This window comes from Acinonyx jubatus, chromosome B4, assembly GCF_027475565.1.
Source record: "Acinonyx jubatus isolate Ajub_Pintada_27869175 chromosome B4, VMU_Ajub_asm_v1.0, whole genome shotgun sequence".
Lineage (NCBI taxonomy): Eukaryota > Metazoa > Chordata > Mammalia > Carnivora > Felidae > Acinonyx > Acinonyx jubatus.
Genome location: NC_069387.1, coordinates 100,513,014 through 100,534,425, shown reverse-complemented (window position 1 = coordinate 100,534,425; position 21,412 = coordinate 100,513,014). Strand labels below are relative to the sequence as shown.

Genomic DNA, 21,412 nt, shown 5'->3' with positions numbered 1-21,412 from the left:
TTAAAAAAATGAAGTTGTTTCCTATAATTATGCCCAGCAGGCATAGAACTTACTACCTTAGTGCTTGCTCAAAAACTTTAGTAAGCATTGATTGACCCTTGAGAACAGCCCAGAAAACAAATAGAAGGTACGGATGGATCTCAACTGAACATTGTGTGTTTACCCATGGAACAAAGAAGATTAGGGGAATGAGCTTGAAGGGAGATCTCTGTGGTCAGAGGTAGGAGAGGCTGTGGGAGCATGTGGTTCATGTTCCTCTTCTAAGAGAAAACCCAAGCCACATGGGTTCTTTAGTCTACAGCAGGGTTTCTCTGCCTTGGCATTGTCCAGTGTGGACTGGAGAACTCTTTGTTTGGGAGGCTGTTCCGTGCATTGTAGGATGTTTCACAGAATTTTAGATGTGAGTAATGGACCAGTTGTGGCAACCAAAAATGCCACATATTGCCCCAAATTCCTTAAGGCAAGATCACCCTTAGTTTTGAACCACCACTGACTAAGATGAACAGTTTCTCCTTATAGCAGACAAATATTGTAGCTGTCCATCTTAGTGTGTTCACTAAACACTGGCACAACCCGTCCAGCACCACTCAGTGCAGGAATAGACAGGTATGGGCTACATATACCATAACATCTAAGCCAGTCTCATTCAAACGTATATGCTACAGGGGCTGAGATTTTGTCTGGCTTGAATCCCTAACACCCAGATTAGTGGCTTGCATATAATTATCACACAGTAAATACGTGCTATAGCTCAGGCAGTGGATGTGTGATAAATAATTGCCTAAATTCTTGACTAAAGGAGCGTAATATGTTTGGTTTTTATTCCGAATGATTACTATGAAGACCAGGTTTTAGTTTGAATGATTACTATAAAGAGCAGGTTTTATTCTGAATGATTACTGTAAAAAACATGTTACAAAAGCAGGTTACAAATTGACCTACGTTAATAGAAGCCTGAACACTATTATTTTTGTACAAAATATTTAAATATTCACAATTGTTAGGCCTTTAAAAAAGAGAAATAAGGCTGATTTCTAATGTATGTAATAGACGATTATTAATGCCATCACCAAGGGCAGTAATATGGTGCAGTTCCCTTTGATACTAGATTTAAAAAATCTTTTAGCAGAAATGCTAAGAGTTAAAATATGTATGTTTTTAATTGTAGTTCAGATCTTTGCTTTCAGTCAGTTAAAAACTGTTGCTTTGATATGTATTGGCTGAAGACATACTGACCCATAAATATTCTGATGTGTAATACCCACGAAATAAAGTCCTAGAACTACATGGCATATAATCTGAACCTATCTATATCTGTCATCTAGCTATTATTAACAAATAACCTGAACCTATCTATATACCTGTTTGTTCTCAGGCTTTATGCAATGAGCTTCCCAACGTGTATTATGCCATTTTCATAATCCAAGAGACACATTCTCATTTAGGGTCCTCTAACTTCTTCATCTGGTGAACTTCTCAACTAGGGTTTATGAAAGAACTTTTAGAGAATACCTAGTTTTAGCAGTTGGGACATACTACAGGTCAAGAGAGAGAAGGAATGTTTGGGAGGAAAACTGATAGCAAAATTTCCTGAAAATCACAGAAAGGGTCACAATAAATAGTGGCAATCCTCACAGTGAGCTTAAGGAGGATGGAGACCAGTAAGAGACTACTGGAATTTGGTTTAGAGGTCATTAGAAACTTTTAAGAGGACAACTTTTATGAAATGGAAGCCAGATTATGAGGGCTTGACAGGAGAGTAAACAGAGGCTTTGATTTTAATACAGTCACTATCAGAATTTTATAGTTGAAAGGATAAGACAAAGTAATAATCCAATTCAAGGTAGTAGGGTAAAGGAAGCTGTCTTTATATTTATTTATTTTTTTTATTAAAAATATTTTCTTTAATGTTTGTTTAGTTTTGAGAGAGACAGAGTGTGAGTGAGGAAGGGGCAGAGAGAGAGGGAGACACAGAATCTGAAGCAGCCCGAGGTTCTGAGCTGTCGGCACAAAGCCCTACGTGGGGCTTGAACTCATGAACTGTGAGATCATGACCGGAGTCAAAGTCAGACGTTTAACCAGCTGAGTCACCCAGGTGCCCCAGAAGTGGTTTTTAGAATGTGAGAGACCTAAGCATGTGTGTAAACAAAGAGAAGTTACTAGAAAAAAAATTCAAACATTTGTAAGCTAAAAAAGAGATGATTTATGGAGCACAACTGCAGAGGAAGAGTGTGTGTGTGGGGGGGGGGAGTGGTTTGGAGTAACGGGAAGGGGGGGTAGCCAGCTTGGAGGAAGAGAAACAAAAAAAAGTGGAAGCAAAGATGTAGGAGAAGGAAGATAGGATTGGCTGGAACTCTAAGTGAAATATTTTTGGTGTTCACATAAAGTAAAAACCAAGATCATCAGCTGGGAGAGAAGGTATTGAAGGGGATTTTCAGACACTGGATCTTGGGGAAGGAGGTATGCTGGACGGTGGTAAAAGCCCATTAGTGTTGCATGAGGGGCATCTTAAGTGGCTCCAGTCCCACGAGTTAGTCTTCCATACTCAGTGGCTTAAGAATGGGAACTGAGAAATAAGACTATGGGATCGTAGGACGTGTTTGAATGGAAATAGTAGAAACTTAGAAAGATTTAGGGTTGATATAGAGACTGTTGAGAACCCTAGGGAAATAAATGGAGAGGAAATTGTATTTTGAGGAGAGAGCAGCATATTCTAAGAAATAGCATCGTATTCCAATAAATAAAATGATAAGCATTCAATTTTCTTTATGTTGTCAGTACTTCACTGGTAAATCTCTGAGATTTCTTCTTACTCTAAATTTCCAATGTATGAATTTGTTTTATTTTGTATTTTTAATTAGTCCAGGAGAAAAACAATCATAAACCACTATAGCTTCAAAATACCACTTAAGCAGGTTTGTTTAATATTATAGTCTGGCTTTGTTTCTGCAGTGGCATCTACCATCTCTGTAATTTAAATTCTATTTATTGATTAATTGACTAATTGGAGAGAGCATGAGTAGGGGAGAGGGGCAGAGGGAGAGAGAGAGAGAGAGAGAGAGAGAGAGAGAGAGAGAGAGAGCAAGAATCCCAAGAAGTTTATACGCTCAGTGCAGAGTCCAATGTGGGAGCTGGATCCCATGACCCCAGGATCATGATCTGAGCTAACCTCAAGAGCTGGATGCTCAACTGACTGAGCCATTCAGGAGTGCCATACCACCTATATAATTTGAATTTGAGTTTGGAATCAGGAAGTGGGTATACAAGAAATTCTTACCTTTACATTTGTTCCAAACAACTCTTACTATTTGAAACCATTAATATTGTTAATATTTTCAGAGAGAAATAATCATTTAGTTATTGTAAGAAGTACAATGGTGGAAGACCAAGATGGCATAATATCTGTGGAGGGGGATTTGGCAATATTTGATAAAAGTATACATTTTTTGGTAATCTCTGCCACTGCAATGCCACTTCTAGAAATTTGCCCTCAAGAAACACCTTTAAAAATACAAAATGATATATATACAGACTTAATCATTGTGGTATAATATTGAAAAAAAAAAACCCTAAATGCCAAATTATAGGAGATTAGTTGGACAAATTCTGATATATCCATAAAATGGGGTACTGTAAACCTATAAAAATGAATAAAGCATATATCTCTAAACTGATACGGAGTGAGTTTTCAGGATATATTGTTAAGTGAAACCCCAGAGTGGTACATAATCTAAGGACATAAAAGAATATTTAAAAACATTGAACTTGACATAGTAGGTTTGTTGTTAGTACTGTTCTTGGTGCAGAAATCCTAAAACTTTGTTTTGTGTATTGTGTGATAGAGCAAATGGTAAATATATTGATGGTAGGTAGCAGTGTTTTCAAAGTGGAAGATGTGAAGTATGCGTATGGAATGGAGAAAGGTGAGGCAGAAGCCTTTGGTGTTGCGTCTGACTTAGAGGCAAAGTTTGAATTCATTATTTAAAAAAAATCTAGCCCTGTTCACTGAAAGAGCCTAGAAGAATGATATCCCAGTAAAAATAAATATATTTTGGTTTCTAAGTACCATTACCCACAGGAACAGCAACAACAACAACAACAACAAAACAGGACTTCTTGTTTCTAAGTCTGGGATGGGGAAGGCACAAGGCAGACCTACTTTATTACGTAAGAAAGTAAAGACATGCTCCAAATCTATTGGGACATGTCAAAAAGACACAGGAGTTGGGCTTTCAGGGGCTCCCACTGGCAAAATTTAGGACAAAGGGAGCATGAAAAAGAAAAATGATGGCAACGGGTTATAAAATGTTAAATAAAAAAAGAATCCATGAACCCAGGGTGATATTTTTAAATAAAAGGAGTAAAATCTTCACAGCAGAAGGCTGTCTCAAAACGTAATAATAAAAGTCGAAAAATCACCTTTTTGCAATAGCTAATATAATATGTGAGTCAGGCAAGAATCCATAGATGCAAGAACCATTGCATAAAAGGGAACAGGATATTAGTTGTAAAGGTAGAATTGTACCTTTACAATGGAGCTATCCAGGGTGTTTTTGGACAACAGGTGACATTTACATGTAGACATTATATTTGATAATATTACTACACCATGTTCAATTTAGGGGTGCCTGAAAATGATGTTGTGTTTATGTAGAAGAGTAGTCTTATTTTTATTCCTAAGATACATACTGTACTTAGGGCTGAAGTGCCTATATTATTTCCATATGGTTCAGCGAAAAAAATAAAAATAAAAATAAAAATAAAAAGCTTATCGTTACACAGACAAAGCAAATGTCATTAAAAAAAAGTTACCATTTGGTAGAAGCAAAGGGTATGTGCATGGTCATCACACTATTCTTTAAACTTGTTTTTATAAGTTTAACATTTTCCATATGTAAAGTTTGAAAACTATAAACTCAACAGCAAGAGCAAAAGAAGCCAAAATGTATTATCTTGGTTGCAGATTGTAGACTGGTAGAGGTTAGGTAAAATTTTTAGGGAATATTCATTTAACGCTGATAAATTGTGTGAGGTATTTAACTGCACAAGTTAAGAGCAAATGTAGTAACTCATGAACAAGAAGGCATTTCCGTTTGGATGATCAACACCTGTTTCGCCATACACTCCAAGTAGCCTTAGATCTCCTGCTCCCACACCCTTGAAAATCTGCAGACAGTGCAATCATTTACATCACTACCATCTTCTCCAAATCAGTTCTGTGTTTTCTGAACCAAATGGAAGAAATCTGAAGACAAATAGTGTGAAAAGAATCAAATGATAAGTGGCTCCAATCATTTTCAAATTGAAGTGATTTGAAATACTGTATCAGTTTGACATAGTCCACTGTAGTGAGGCTATCCCTTTAGATGTTTAGAAACAATATTAGATGTTAACTTCCATTTTTCTAGGGTGGTTTGGATGTGTTTATGCCTGCTGATAAAGAGGTAAACCAAAAGGCCTTTACAGGTTTCTCCATGGGCAAAATGTTTAGTACTTCCCCATATAAACAGTGATAAAGATGATGAAGTTGTCTCTACTCTTGCCTTTGATTCATAGGAAAATAATTAAAGTAGCCACCTCATAAAGCTAATTTACCATGGAGATTTAAATAATGAATTTCGGTGGCAATGCAGAATTTCATTGCCAAAGGTTCAAATGTCCCAATGTGATGTTACTAAAATTTACTGTAAAGTATATTTTTTAAAGATGTGTGCAATAAATCTAAAAGCTGTGCTTTCATAAAAAATTTGAGAAGGGTTCCTTCTAATGGCATCTTGATTTATCCTACTTTGTCAGCAGCCAAATTAAAAGTCTTCCAGCTACATTTACCCATGTGACCTTACAAACTGAAACTATGTACAAGTCAAGTCAAAGTATGTATTACATTATTACTATACTGATGAGCATATGATGAAGGATAAAACCCAGAGCACCAATAAAATCACAGCAGAAAATATCCATTACTTTCCTACGAGCAACCAGGCCTATGTCGCAGATGTTGTTTTCCATTGTGTTTCCATTAGGACTAAAATTGAATACAGTGTAAGGCCCATTATTTCATGGTTCCTTATTGCATTAATTTCAATAGAAGACAGGCTAAATCATGTTTTCCAGAGCATAACACATATAGAAAACAAGCTGGCTATAACTCCATTAGTTTAGAAGTGGATAGCAAATCAAATCCCTCCTATGTGATTTTTGAAAAGACAGTAAAATGCTTTTCATAGAACCTTGATGAAACTTAGATGAATATTCACTAGAGAGTAAAATACATTCTTAAAGAGTGATGGGAAGTACCTGTAAAAGTAATCAAACTAACCACTGGATGGCACCGTGACTACATTAGATTGTGTTGGCAAGACCATGTATTTGTCTCTAAAAACTCTCACTTCTTTAGCAGCAAGCTCCAATCGGATGACACCAATTCCTGTTCCTAATTATAAAGATGTTGAAGAAATAGAATTTTTGAACATCAGAGTGACTTGGCAATACCATTCCAAAGGGCTGAAAATGATTAAATGGTGCCAACCTCCGGCCCTGTCCACGGGTCTCTGGAGCTGCTTTCTCAAAACATTGTTTTCTTAATCTCTGCTATTGATGCTTTGCAAATCCCTTTTCTTATTCAGACTGCCCTTCTTTCCCAGGTCACTTATACTGGTCCACTCCCTTATTAGTGTATCATGCATAGCATGTTACCGACTACCTGCATTTTATTGCACCTTGTATCAAATCCTCAAATCTTTCTTCTAAACTCTACCTTTTATTCATTGAAGCCTGATTTTCCCCCCATGTCTCCTAACCTCTTCTTTGAAGGCCAGGAGAGTAGCTGGGCATATAACTGGTTCCTCAGTACTACTTCAGATGACTAACCATGAGCACTTGACCACTTGCCTTTTCTGTACTTCTGTTACTTAATTCTTCACTAGCGTCACAAACGATTTCTAGGATGGGTGTCCATCTTCCTCCACCAGCTTATACTGAATTCTGCTAGCATCCGTGATTTCAGTCTATTGATGAGCCTCTGTGAAAGTCCTTTTTTTTTTGGTTAAATTTTAATTTCTAATTATAGTTTGGGTTTCATCTCTGGGCATTGCTCCATTTTCCATATTACACGTTCCAAAATTCTTTCTTTCACTGTGGCCTTCTGTTTTCTTATTTTCCGTATACATTTATTCATTTTCTCATTCTCTACCCCTCTACTCTGTGTCACAGGTACTGAGGTTTTGGTTTTGTCCAGCAGCTAAGCCTGAACCACACCACATCTATTTTAATAATATACTATTTCTGTAGAATGTCACATCCACTGAAACATACACCACATGTGCTTGCTAATCTTAAACACCTCATGATGACTGGCTATTCCTTGCCTTCTAAATATTAATAAAGAGAGTCTTCAATCATTCTAAGTTCATTAGAAATTCACTTCAGTGTCACCTGGGGTCCTCTTTAATGCTTGGGAATTCTAGCTATTTCTTCTGGACTTTCTACCAGACTCTCCATGGGAGCCTTGTTCTTTCATCTAGCCTAATTTATATTCCTCTTTTAGCCTATCTCAGCCACCAACTCCTTTCTGAATTATTTCCCCATCATCCAGCCATCTGGACTCTTCATCCTTTGAACTCCATGCATGTTGTCTCCATTAGAACAAGATCACTTACTTTCACTTTGCATATTCCCGATTTGTGAAGGGGGAATTTCCACTGCACTTCTTACAGGAAAAAATAAGGGAGAGAGACTTCCATCTTGTTGGCTCCCTCCCTCCATCCTCCCCTGGGGAGGAATGCCTGCCTTGATTGATGAATTTGGGAGAAGAAATTGAGCAGGCTTGGCCTAGGGCATCTGAGGTTCTTACTATGCATGGGCTTGCCCACAGAGAGATTGCGCGCTGTTTGATACGCAGTGAATTCACAGAGGGCTATACTCTGCACTTCCGGGGAGCATTGCAGATTTGAATTGTAAGCTCAACTCAAAGAGCTACATTGAGGTTACACATTTAAGCCTCACAATGCAATTAATATGCTCTCCAAAGCTGTTTTGATCTGTAGTAGCTTAATTCCTCAGTTTACCTCTCATAGGGTCCTGGACATTAGAGGAAAAAGATAGAGAAGCAATTAGTCAGTACCCTTAAATCCCAAGCATTTGTATGCCTTTTAGTATACCTCATTTTATTTGTTAAGCATTTCTCTTATTAAATGAAAAACTCTTTTTCTGAGGGCAAAAACTCTCAGTAATCTGCATTACATGTACTAGAATCTTGACACCTATTCATTGACCTATGATGCCAATGTGAAAAAGGCATCTAGAATCTGAGACTGTATTGCTGACAGATGATCACACTATTTTCAAGGGAAGGTATTTCTGCCTTAGGCTTAAAAGGAAATGTCTTACTCTGTACAAATAATAACTGAAAGAAGTGCAGAATACATCATGGAAGTTCTAGAATCAAAACTGATTGAGAATGAAGAACTATAATTAACTAGAAAATTGGTAAATCCTAAATGGTATGAATGATATTTTTAGATCAAATTTAATTCATAGTATTATCAATTTTTCATAGTAGATTGTCCATGTATAACTAATCCTAGTCTCTAGAAAAAAGTCTAAGAAGAAAGCAAAAAACAAAACAAAACCAAAACAACAATAATAACACAAAAGCGCCCCAAAAGATCTAACTTTTCCTATTACCAAGGCCTGCTTTTAAATAAACATCAAAGTTCACCTCATCACAGATATTGTCTTCATAATTTTTCACCATGATTTCATTCTTTTGTTCTCAACAAATGTTTTATCACTTTAAAAGCATTTAAAAATGAAGTCCTAATATACCATAAGGTAGATTACTCAATGTATATACTTTATGTTTGAAAATAATTGAGAATATGTGAAATTTAGACATTTAGTCCAAAGCATTTAGAACCATTGTATAAGCAATTGTAAAACTCCAGTGAATTAAAATGTTGCAAAATTTAAAATGTCTACATCTGTATTTAGAAATTACGGAGTCACGTTTTCAAATTCATTTTGAATTTTTCAGTGTTGAAAGCTTTTTCTCTCTATTGTGGAAGTGAAGAAAAATGGCATAGGTTTGCATGATGATTCAGTAAAAATGCCTCAGAAATAACAGATTTCTTTAAATTCAGAAATATTATCACTTACTGAGTCTTTATACTACTTAATACTATTTAAGTACTTTTTCAACACTCTTAACACTTAATCTTCTCATTAAAACAAGGAGGGAGACATTATATTATCCCAGATGAGGAGACTGAAGTTGGGAGAGACGAAGCAGTTTATCTAAGTCACACAGGTGGCAGAGAATATGGCCAAGATTTAAACCCAGATGGTGTAGGTCCAAAGCCCGTGTGTCTAATCACTCTGCTAACTTACTCCTCTTCTGGAAAATCATGCAATAGTTTTGTCAGATTAACCCTCAACTGAATGAATAACTGAATTCTGGAGGAAATATATGAAAATAGTGGGAATTCGCTTGAAAAACCTAATTTATATTTGGCAACATGACTAATGTGGAGGTCAAATGATGCTTCCTCTTCTGTGGTAATTTAGTAACAGCAAGAATCTTCTTCCTTAAACATCAGTCTCCTCATGCCACACTCCTTCTCAGAAGCATATATGGCGAATCCCAAAGGTGGCTGCTTTATTTAGAGATACAAAGACAGAGTGTGAGTGGGGTAGGGCCAGAGAGAGAGGGAGACACAGAATCCAAAGCAGGCTCCAGGTTCTGAGCTGTCAGCACAGAGCCCAGGGCTCAAACTTGTGGACCCTAAGATCATGACCGGAGCCGAAGTTGGATGCTTAACTGAGCCACTCAAGCACCCTTAAGATATTTTTTTCATACCATTTATACTTTAGACCTTCCAGAAATCAGGGATGTAAATATTTTGTATGAGTCCTCAAGTGACTGCATATTTACTGTTCTTTATACAATTTGATAAGTACTGTTTGGATGCTTAACTTTTCGCGTGTGAATTTTTAGAGCCATTAAGAAAAGAATAGGAATTATCTAAGAGGCAGATGGACAGACTGGCACTAATGGGTTAATGGCTGTAGAGTTCTAAGGATGGCATTTTTTAGAAAGATATTTACGAATGCAGAAAAATCACCGACTTCCTGCTGTCCCTTGATTCATCCATAATTTCATTGGGACTCTCATTTAAAAGTATCGACATTGTTGAAAATCCATTTAATTTGCCATTCACAAAAGCATTCAACTGGTGATTGCTGCCAACAGGGAAAATTGCTGCTCAAGTATTCAAGATGCCTTGAAAAGAATATTGAAAACTTTAAAGATGAAGAAACTAATGACCCAACAGCATGTGAAAAAGCTGTGTAGAAATGTGATTGTTTATTACTGTTGAGGCCTAGCAACATTAGAAACCAGATGTGCTAATTTAGGTAAACCTGCAAATAATCAGCTTCTCATCTTATATACACTCACAAACAATAGTTATGACTTCAAAATCACATCCTTGTTAACCTCAAATAACATACCCAAACTCGTATATTTCTGAGAATAAAGCTCTAGTCTGAAACATTGCTTTCATTTAAAGACAGTTTAGAAAATCACGCATTGTTTTTTTTAACTGTAACAAATACCGTCCCTTGTCTTCCTAGTGACTGTATTGAAAACATTTAAAAGTAAAATTGAAATGTGAAAAAGATGTCTTTATTCCATAAATATTAACGATTCACCAATAAGAACTAGCAGTCTTCTGTGGGAAAGATAAAGTAATGAAATTTAGTGCAGGATGTCCCATCTTTGCTAAATCGAAATATCACTTGGTGGGTTTATTAAAAAGGAAGATTCTTGACTTACTGAATACTATTGCTTACATTTTGAGTTCCAAACGTTTTCCTAGCACAGTTTTGTTACATTTATTCATTAAAACAACCTAATGACTTGTAGATGAAAAAACTGAGGCTCGGTGAGGTAATTTGACACCTGTCACTCAAATAAGGCTTTATCCTAGATCTCCTTGCTTCTCCAAAGGTCTCTGCCTCTTCACATGTCTAAATGAATCACTAGAACACGAAGGAGTTGTGTGTATGTGTGTGTGTGTGTGTGTGTGTTTTAGACCTTAGCATAATGTCTTCTTAATTCCTTGTTTTAATTCTCATTTATTGGACTTTAGGGAAGTATGGCTAAATATATATGGTCCCTGACATTTTAGTCCTCTAATATTTATTTTTTTTGTAAAAATAAAGACCAGTTTCTAGGTATTAGGCTCAGTAAGTTTCAATAACACATCCTTGAAAAAGTCATTTGATACTCGTTTTATGCTTCTTTATATTACAAAATTTTATAAGTTTCACACTGAGGGTGGAGAAGGAATCATACATATATATACATTTTTATAGTATACATTTCAACTCTGTTCCTCCCTCTGAAACACACACACTCTCTCACTCATAAGTCAGGACATAATACAGTGTTTTGTATACAATATTATGCATACAATTTGTATATAATGTACACAATACTTAAGTATTATGAATGCTAGATGACAGATTTAACGAAAGTGGCACATACCATGAATAATTTTTTGTTGATTTCTTTTATATCTTTAAGAGACTCAAAGTATGCCTTACTTATACTTGAAATGATAAGGTGTTCAAGGCCAGGAAATTTCTCACCATTTCTCTACCCTCTCCACAGAGACACTGAGATGATTATTTGATAAGAACTCAATGAAGAACTAACTTCAATGGCCTAACCTTTCTAAAGAGATGTTTTAATCAAACAATTGTATTTATTTTGTTAAAAATGCTATTCCTTCAAGTCCATTATATTTACTAAACACTCTAATAGCAATATATTAATGTTGCGCTGCATTGTTCACAAAGCACTTTCATTAGAGAGCTCATTGTGTTTGAGGTGGTTTACAAAACAGTAGTAGAAATTATACTTGTTTTACATAGAAAAAGTGAAACTCAGAGGAATTAAATTTGTTTTTTTTTTAATATATGAAATTTATTGTCAAATTGGTTTCCATACAACACCCAGTGCTCATCCCAAAAGATGCCCTCAGAGGAATTAAATTTGAATGATTTTCTCAAGAGAACCCAGCTAGTAAATCTAAGATTTTCCACACTGAATCCAGGTGCCTTTCTGCTGTGCCACTGTGGTCTTTGAAAAGCCTTCCCCTAGAATCCAGCTAACTTTTGTACAGTATCTATAGTGCCTTCATGTACATTATCTCATTTGATCCTCACAAGGTCCAGGAAGAGATGTATTTTTATACCTATTTTGATGTCCATTGTGTTTCTAAAACTGGAACAAGAACATGTTATGAGCCAGGATTTAGGGCTCCTTGTAATGCTATTGAAGCATTACTAGAGCATCACAGAAAATAAAATGAAATTTTGGTCTAAAGAGATGACCTAGATGGCTATTCAATACTGTATGTTTTTCTCTCCAAAATATTCTTTAGAATATCATCTTTGTCTTCTGTGTAGTCTTTGTAGTGACTATATCAATATAGAGCTGGTTCTTCCTTGCATAGAATATGATAGAACTTTATCCCTAAGGTCAGGAACATGACAGGGATGTCCCCTCTCACCACTGATGTTCAACATAGTACTGGGAGTCCTAGCCTCAGGAATCAGACAGCACAAAGAAATAAAAGGCATCCAAATCAGCAAGGAAGAAGTCAAACTTTTGCTCTTTGCAGATGACATGATACTCCATATGGAAAACCCAAAAGACTCCACCAAAAAACTCTAGAACTGATCCATGAATTCAGCAAACTCACGGATTATAAAATCAACTTACAGAAATCAGTTGCATTTCTATACAGCAGTAATGAAGCAGTAGAAAGAGAAAGCAAGGAATCAATATCATTCACAATTGCACCAAAAGACTTAAAATAATCTAGGAGTAAACCTAACCTAGGAGGTAAAAGATGTGTATGCCGAAAACTATATAGAAAGCTCAGAAAGAAATTGAAGAAGACACAAAGAAATGCAAAAACACTCCATGTTCATGGATTGGAAAAACAAATATTGTGAAAATGTTGATATTACCCAAAGCAATCTACACATTCAGTGCAATCCCTATCCAAATAACACTAGCATTCTTCATAGAGCTGGAACAAACAATTCTAAAATTTGTATGGAACCAGAAAAGTCCCCAAATAGCCAAATAAATCCTGAAAAAGAAAACCATAACTGTAGGCAGCACAATTCCAAACTTCAAGCTGTATTACAAAGCTGTAACCGTTAAGACAGTATGGTGCTGGCACAAAAAAAGACACATAGAGCAATGGAACAGAATAGAGAACCCAGAAATGGACCCACAAACATTATGGCCAACTAACCTTTGACAAAGAAGGAAAGAATATCCAATGGAAAAAAGAGTCTCTTCAGCAAATGGTGTTGGGAAAACCGGACAGCGACATGCAGAAGAACGAACCTGAACCACTTTCTTACACCATACACAAAAATAAACTCAAAATGGATGAAAGGCCTAGACATAAGACTGGAAGCCATGAAAATTCTAGGGGAGAAAACAAGCAACAACCTCTTTGACCTTGGCCTCAGCAACTTGTTACTAGAATGTCTTTGGAGGCAAGGGAAACAAAAGCAAAAATGAACTTTTGGGATCTCATCAAGATGAAAAGCTTCTGCATGGTGAAGGAAACAATCAGCAAAACTAAAAGGCAACCGACAGAGTGGGCGAAGATATTTGCAAATGACATATCAGATAAAGTGCTAGTATCTAAAACCTATAAAGAACTTATCAAACTCAACACCCAAAAAACAAATAATCCACTGAACAAAAGGGTAGAAGGCACGAATAGACACTTTTCCAAAGAAGACGTTCAGATGGCAGTAATACTCAATATTACTTACTCTCAGGGAAATACAAATCAAAACCACAATGAGATAACAAACACCTCACACCTATCAGAATGGCTAAAATTAACAACTCAGGAAACAACAGATGTTGGTGAAAATATGGAGAAAGCGGAACACTTTTGCACTGTTGGTGGGAATGCAAACTGGTGCAGCCACTCTGGAAAAGAGTATGGAGGTTCTTCAAAAAATTAAAAATAGAGCTACCCTACAATCCAGTAATTGTACTACTAGGTATTTATTAGAAGGATACACAAATGCTGATTCAAAGGGGCACATGCACCCCAATGTTTATGGCAGTACTATCAACAATAGCCAACTTATGGAAAGAGCCCAAATGTCCATCAACTGATGAATGGATAAAGATGATGTGGTATATATATACAGTGGAATACTATGTGGTGATCAAAAAGAATGAAATCTTGCCATTTGCAACAATGTGGATGGAACTAGAATGTTAAGCAAAATAAGTCAGTCAGGGAAAGACAAGTACCATATGATTTTACTCATATGTGGAATTTAAGAAGCAACAGGCGAACGTATGGGAAGGGAAGGAAGATAAGATAAAAACAGAGGGAGGCAAACCGTAAGAGACTCTCAAATACAGAGAACAAACTGAGGGTTGCTGGAGGGGAGGTGAGTAGGGGGATGGGCTAAATGGGTGATGGGTACTAAGGAGGGCACTTTTGGGGATCAGCACTGGGTGTTTTATGCAAGTGATGAATTACTAAGTTCTACCTCTAAAACTGTTATTACACTATATGTTAACTAACCTGGATTTAAATAAAATTTTAAAGAAAAGCATAAGTAGAGAATTATATATTCAACATTTTTAGGTAATGAGGTAATTATAAAATTAAATCCTTCACTTTACCATTGAAAGATCTTTTTATTATATATTATTTTTCATATTTCACTGTTAAATTATTTGGGCATTTAAAGAAAAAAAATCAGTTACTGAATTCTATTCTATGCATTGCATTACATGTTCATGTTTATTATGGATGTATTCTATTACAATCATTATGGTAGAATTGAATTTTTTAAAAGCTGCCAGTAGAATTTTTTATAGACTCTGACCACTGGTATATATTTAAAAATTCTAAGTTGCTTTCTGAAAAGTTGTATCAAAATGGTATTTTGCGGGCCACCTGTGTGGCTCAGTCTGTTGAATGTCCTGCCCTTGGTTTTGACTCAAGTCATGATCTCATGGTTCATGGATTCGAGCCCCACAGTGGACTCTGAGCAGACAGTGCAGACTCTACTTGGGATTCTCTCTCTCTCCTTCTCTCTGACCCTCTCCCAGTCTGTCTCTCTCTCTCTCCCCCCCTTCTCTCCCTGTCTCTCAAAATAAATAAATAGATAGATAAATTTTTTTAAAAGTGGTGTTTTGCAAAGGCACCTCTTAGGGCCCTGAAGTTCCTGATGACATAAAAGTAAATTTTTCTATAGGTCCTGGTCCATGTTTTGTATAATCAATCTTGAAACCTCCAAGTTGATGAATCTAGCATAATATCCAATTTTTAGTTTTGTCTTTGGTTGGAATTTCCATTTGAAAAGAAAGAATAATGATTTCTTGTAAACAGTAATACGTTTTTAAGAAGTCAGTCAAAATGAGAAAAGGTAAGGGAGACTTGATTAATTCAGTGGGTGAACTTTTCTTAAGTAATTAGACTTTAGCCTGAAGTACCTAAAGAACGGTTCTTATTAATTGTTTAAAAGAAAATGTGTTTTAGCTCTCCTCCCATTGTATATGTTTAATATATATCTTTATAAACAGTTGAGAAGGTTGATAATTCAGTTTCCATTTAATATGTACTCATTAGCCATAGAATAGGCTAGCAAAAGATTGTTGTGTTAAAAGGATCAAAAACAAGCTGATTAATATTCACTTATTTAGGAATGGGAGTCAGGTCTTCAAATAGCAAGTGCTTGATGATAAAAGCTCTTGAGTTATTATAAGGATAAATAATTGTCCTAAATTGCCATCTTCCACTGCAATCAAGATAAATTTCTTAGCTGTCTGCTCAAAGGATAAATTCTCACTGAAATATATTTTAATAGAAGAATCTTCACAGCACAACTATCCTATTAAATCAATCACATTTTCCTTAAAGAATATTGAACATTAGAAATTTTAGAGTAAGTTTAGTGAACAAAACCTTTCCAACACTGTTATAAATCTGAGTTGGGATGACGCCCAGCCCACCAAGATAAATAAGTTTTTATTTGGGAAGAATCCTCTCAAGCTACAAATATGCAATAAATGTGCTATTTAAATACCATATAAGCTATATAATTAAGTTTTTTCTAAGTGTTCAATTATCATTTTCAACCATAAATGACATAAAAAAAGTTAAACATTGTTTCCAAAGATAAATACAGAAAGTGTATCACCCAGAAAAAAATTCCTTTAAACTAGCTTAGATGATATTCATCTAAGGAAAAGTATTTTTAAACACAAAGGGATGTCCTTAAGCCAAATTTTGAGGATGATGAAGAAAAATCCCCACTATTACTGTTTTTCTTGTACTTCCACAAAGATCCAGATACAGGATATCTCCTCACCCCCTACCTCTTATCAAAATGTGTGCCCAACTCTGGTACAAAAAACAAATGATGGCCAAAAGCTTACTTCTGTAGATAGTTGTTGTTAACTTTATAAAATTGTCAGTGAGTAAAAGGGTATATTTCCGTCAACATAAGTTTAGGTATCTACCAGAGTTCCATCTATATTGCCATTTTCTTTTGTGCACTTGCCACTTTTCATTTATTAAATGCAAAACTGAGTATTTTTCGATTCATTTAAAATCAAAATTTAAATCTAATCCATGTACTTTCCAAAGCAAATAGTGCCTGTTACCTCATGCCCCATCTCATGAGAAACTAATACTTGGAATTGTTAAAAAATGGCTAAACATTGAATTCCCAAAGACAAAAGAAGGGGCTCAACAGAGGTTAAAGCCAATGAGAAATGTAATTACTAAGATTTCTCTTTACACTGTGTTTTACTGGGTGTGCTCCAAAGCAGGTTAACAAACATGGTTCCTCTGTGATTCTCATCTAGTCTATGCCTGCTAACCCTGATGTAAGTGACCAATTTGTGAATATTCATACATGTACTTTAATGTCGTAAAGCATTTTATACACAAGTTCTTGTGATGTTTTTGCAAACAAATGGAAAAATGAAGACTAAAAGCACAGTTTAATTTAGATGAATTCATAGTTGGTGGAACAATAGAAGGACAAAACATAACAAAACAAAAACAAAAAAAAAGAAAAAGAAAAGAGAAAAGGACACCCTAACTTCTTCCCGAATGCTCCCAAACTAAGAGTTACTTCACAGCGGTCCCTTGTTATACCAGTAATTCATCAGTAATGGTAAAGTACCAACATTTCTTATTTATTTATGTTAAAAATTATTATCTGATTTGATGTCCCTGTGATAACATCAGGTTTATTTCCATTTCTCTCTCTCTCTCTGTGTGTGTGTGTGTGTGTGTGTGTGTGTGTGTGTGTGTGTGTATCTATGTATCTATCTCTAGCTATATATGGAAAAGAAGTTCCAGAATTGACTGCTGTGGGGATTTGGAATGTAGTAATGGTGGATATACCATCATAATCTGTGTAATGCTGGAAAAAAGGTAAAAAGTCACACCCCAGTGGTATAGCCCAGATTTCTCCTTCCTTCAATATTTTACCAGCAACCTGATTGAAGAAATGAAGGTGAAGAAAGAAATCACAAAACTAATGTATTGTTAAGGACTTAAAAAAATGTTTGAAAAAGTTCTCCCTTTGACTTAAAACAGTTAATAAGCAGAGACCTAATAGTAGACTACCAGGGCATTCCTACTTTAAGGTTTGATACACACCTGCCAAATAAGCCTTGGTCTTTCACAGAATTTGGGCTTGTTAGTGATTGTGGGTGTCACCATCCAATTGGTAATTTATTTGACTAAATCAAAGGAAAGTCCAGATGACTGCCAAGGAATGAGAACAATGGCTAAAAGCAAGGTTTTTGGTACAGACCGCATTAGCTGGCAAATAGACCCAGACAATTACTGACTGTGTAAGACTACTCAATTGTTTATGTCTTAGTACTTGGCTGCTAAGTATGTACAGTAAGTCCTTCTTTAAGCATTGGTGCACAGGAGTGTGGGGGATGACTTACCTAAAATGCATGACCCAGTGCTTTTGTATACAGCAAAACCTTAGGAAGCACGAGCTGTCATTGATATTATAGCCTGTAGAGTTTACTGAAAGAAAACCATGTGGCATACAAGGCTCTAATCAGAGAAATTGCTACTCCTGGATTAGTCATCTTTCAAGCAGAGAAATAAGAAGAACATGTTACTTAATTTATGATCAAGTGTATATTTGCAGTTACCAGCAAGGATTTTTTTTAATCAACACAAATATAGGAGATAATTTACAAGCTAGAATTCTGGATAATGGCAAAGGAAGCCAATTAGCTGGGGTCACTGAAATCTTACCCTATGTGTAAGCAGGTGTGCCAATGCATGTGGTATTTCTCAGTGTATAGGGGTAATTCAGGCAAATGTAAATAAAGTTGTGGTGATTTGTAGGAAATTGTGTGTGGGGGGGTACTTAAGGAATAATGTAATATTCTAATTAGGGACTAATTCTGCTTTGGATCTTTTGAAATGGCGAACGTCTTGGTGGACAAGATTTTCTCATGAATATTCACTGTGTCTGAGAATAGCCCTTGGCTTGAATTGCAGGTTTTTATACTTGGAACAGTGGAAAGAGGTAGATGATTGGAAACTCCACCCAAATTTTAGAATAATGGTCCCAAATACATAAAGTTTAATAAGGAAAATATAAAGTCTTTCATTTAGTTTTAAAACCAAATGGTTGCAACTCCACAAGTATTAGATGTGTAAAGTTTATCTTAGAAGTTCATATGAAATGAAAAAACCCACGGTTTTTATTGACTAAAACTCCTTTAGGCAACAATGAAATGATGTAAATGTCCCTCAAAAGCTCATGTGACACTAGATTGCATGAGTCTACACTGTTCAGTACGAAGCCAGTAACAGTCCCAGACAGAAGATGCAAGTTGGTTTAGCTCTACTTGGCATATTTTAAGGGGAACACTGACAGAATGGATTCTGTCCAAAGGAAAGTAAAGTTTTGTAACTCCAGCCACACGAACACTGGAAGGAACTGGGAATATTAAACGTGGAGATAGATTATAAGGCAGGGTGAGGTCGTCAGTACTAACGGTTGCCTTGTGGAAGCATGGTATAGTAGTAAATTGGTACCATTTTGTATTCATCTTACTTACAGGCAGTTTTCGTTATGCTGCATAATTTAAAGTAAGGAATTCTATTAAAATGCTAGATTAAAGCTTCTCCTTTTAAGTTTCTACCTTCCCTTACAAAAATCTGAAGATTTGGCAATGCAAGACTTTGAGGGGTGATCGCCTTTTGGGATGGGACTTCACATTTTCCCTATTATCCTTAGCACTGAATTCAAGCTTCTTTCACTCTTACCATTACAATTATTGCTGTTTTCTTATGGTAGAAAAACATTTCTTTGTTTCCATGTTTCAGTCACAGTGGGAAAAATGAAAATAGAGGATCCCATATTTTAAGAAAACCTTTCTTTTGTAGGAGTCAAGAAAGCATCTTCATAGTCAAAAGAAGGGTGTCAGTGTCAAAAGCATACAATTCCAGATACTACTAGGGACAGATCCAGCCCAGGTCTCCTAAACACATGACTTGGGTGTGTCCTCTGTAAGCACTTGGATTTGTTTCATGGGCTCTATAAAGAAGAGGAGCAATGTATGAAATTATGGGATGGTGGCCTTGTGTAGGCCGGGAGTATGTTGTAAAGCACAGGGCTTTCAAGCAAGAGCCTTGCTTTCAAAGACTTTAAATCCCCGCTCAGCCACTTACTAGTTGTGTGATGCTGGGAAAGTTACCAAACCTCAGATTTTCCTCATTTGTAAATTGAATATTTGATTATGTCTCGTGCAGTTATTTGAAAGTATTACAAATTTCAGATGTAAAATGTCTCACACATTTAAGATTCAATGAATCAGTTGTTTAATCTCCTATTAAATAATATTATTTAAGTATAAGACAGAACTACTTTTTCCACCTAAATATAACTTAGTTTAAGGGACTGTGGTTGAATTATTTCTGCTCTCCTTTTATATTTTTCTCTTGGCACTCTTTATACCACAGCAGCATCTTTTACTATGAATAGATGACTCTCGAATTTTTATCTCTAGATCTGAGCCATCTCCAGAAATACAGACTAATCAGTTTAAACCACTCTTGGGTCATTTTTACTTGCATATCCTGGAAGCACTTTCAACACAGCACATCGAGAATTGAAATTTTTACTCCTCCCCAACCAAACTGCTGTACTTCATAGCTTCCCATGTCACTTAATGGAACCAATTTTGTCCCAACCCTTAAGGATCCTCAATATCAAGACTGAGAAATTTTATCTTCAGAGTATGTCTTGAAAGCATCTCCTTTTATTTGTTCCTAATTCTTTCTCCTGTTCAAGCTCACATTACCTCTTGGCCAGGCTTGTTTTTGGAGGTGGCTCCGTCTGCTTCCATGGTTTCATTGACCACATCACCTGGATGCTTCCCCAATCCATATTTCTAGCTCTTTCCTCTTCCCTGAGCAGGGGCTGGACACTTATTCCAACCACCTTTTGGATATCCTTACTTGTTAGTCCTACTTTATTTCAACCTCAGCATGTGCCAAGTCAAACTCATGATGTCATTACCCAACACAATCTTCTTTTTTGTGCTTCTGTGTTACCTTGTCTGCCATCTTAGATATTTAATGGTTATGCTTAAAGCCCTCTCCCTTACCTTCTGCATTTAGTAACATGACAAAGCTAAACAATTCTATGATCTAAATATCTTACATCCATTATCATTTCTTTTCCTCAGTCATTACTGCCATTTAGTCTCAACATCATTATATTTCTATATACCAATGTTCAATAAGTATTTGATCAATTAATTTGTGTTCTAATTTACTCAGTTATTGGGACCAGTAATGAAATCTACTTTTGCTTGAGGAGTTATACCATAGTTTCAAAACTGAAGTAAAGTTGACATATAATATATTATTTTCATGTGTATAACATAATGATTTGACAATTCTATACATTACGAAATGCACACCATGATAAATGGCTACCGTCCGTTACTGTACAAAGTTACTACAATATTATTGACTGTATTTCCTGTGCTATACTTTTCATCCCTGGGACTTACTTATTTTATAATTGGAAGTTGTACCCCTCAATCCTTTTCACCTACTTTGCCTGTCCTACCATCCTCCTCCCTTCTGGCAACCACCAGTTTGTTTTCTGCATTGGAGTCTGTCTCTGTTTTATTGTCTAAGTTCCACATGTAAGTGAAATCATTTGTCTTTCTCTGTCTGACTTCTTGCACTTAGCATGATGTTATTGTGGACATCTTTGTTATTGCAAATGACAAGATTTTATTTTTAGAGCTGAGTAACACTCCAGTGTGTATATAAAC

At 35.9% G+C, this 21,412-nt stretch overlaps 1 protein-coding gene across 4 annotated transcripts in view; it reads right to left on the bottom strand.

Annotated features, from left to right (window-relative positions):
- The window catches only part of SYT1 (synaptotagmin 1), a 547,364-nt gene that overhangs the window by 238,991 nt on the left and 286,961 nt on the right, over positions 1–21,412 (bottom strand). The window lies entirely within an intron of this gene.